This window comes from Mytilus galloprovincialis, chromosome 1 (genome assembly GCF_965363235.1).
Source record: "Mytilus galloprovincialis chromosome 1, xbMytGall1.hap1.1, whole genome shotgun sequence".
Lineage (NCBI taxonomy): Eukaryota > Metazoa > Mollusca > Bivalvia > Mytilida > Mytilidae > Mytilus > Mytilus galloprovincialis.
The window spans coordinates 85307422-85308849 of record NC_134838.1 but is presented as its reverse complement, the minus strand read 5'-3'; positions in this window follow the sequence as shown (position 1 = coordinate 85308849).

Here is a 1428-nt window from a genome sequence, read left to right as displayed (position 1 = left end):
CAAGTTCTCATTTGTGACTTTTGTTTCTTTTTGTATTTTCTCCGACACTTTGAAAGATACATACTAAAGAACAAGTGCAAAATGTCAGCCTTATTGTAATGAAGATATGCTACATTTAGTCTTATACAATTTAATGGCATCTTATAGGAGTTGTTGCCCCTGAAATGTCTTGATATGAGGTTATTTGATTATGACTTCAACTAAGTTCATTATAAAGGCATTTGACCTTGTACAAAAGATAAGGTGACAAATGACCTTGAAAAATGACTACCGGAAGTGACCTTGAGAAAACCGCAAGTAGCCTTTTTTGCAATTTTTTCATCTTAAAGTACGCAGAATCAATATATTTTGTCATATAGATACAAACACTGATTACTGGAGACGAAACATGACTTCCAACAAACCGGAAGTGGCCAATTATTTCCCCTTCTACATACAATAGTATATAGAAACTATATATTTTTGGAATCAGTGTGAAATAAGCTATCATATGACACCGGAAGTGACATTTATTTCACAGGAAGTAGCATATTATCTCCCTTTTATCACTCAAAAATATAATTAAACCATTATTTATCTCATCAGTATAAAGAAACTATCTTCTTATCAAAATTTCTTTGGTGTGGAAAGACTTTCAATTGTTCTCTGAACAATTGGTTTTTAATTATTATTATTTTTTTCTTCCGCCAAATTTTGTTCTTGCGATAAATGTTTGTTTCGCCATATGCCGCTTAGATATTTCTCATATGGTATCGCATAGTTTATGCGCTTTTAAATTTCACCCTGCTAAGGCGAACTATTTTCTTTGTAAGAGTTATCTCCCTATTCACTGTTTATCATCTGTGTGCATCTCCTCCGTAACAAAAAAAGATAGCGACAAAATTCGTTTTACAAATTGTTCGTTACATCCTGAGTTATTTTTGGCCCATTTGGATCGAAGCGCTTCGATGACATTTTATAGGAGTTATCTACCCTTACGGAATAAATTTGTAGGTATGTTTTTTTACCTCATAAACAGTTAACCGTATAACCCTGAAATGTTTTTAATTGAGGCCCCTAGGTCATAACATAGAAAATGAGGTCAAGGTCAAAGGTCAAGGTCATGTTCTCAATTGTGAGTTTTGCTTGTTTTTGCATTTTCTCCGACACTTTGAAAGATACATATAAAAGAACAAGTGAAAAATGTCTCCATTATTGTAATGAAGATATGCTACATTTAGTCTTATACAACTTAATGGCATCTTATAGGAGTTGGTGCCCCTGAAATGTCTTGATATGAGGTTATTTGATTATAACTTTAACTAAGTTCATAATAAAGGCATTTGACCTTGTACAAAAGGTTACGTGACAAATGACCTTGAAAAATGACTACCGGAAGTGACCTTGAGAAAACCGGAAGTAGCCTTTTTTGCATTTTTTTCAAATAAA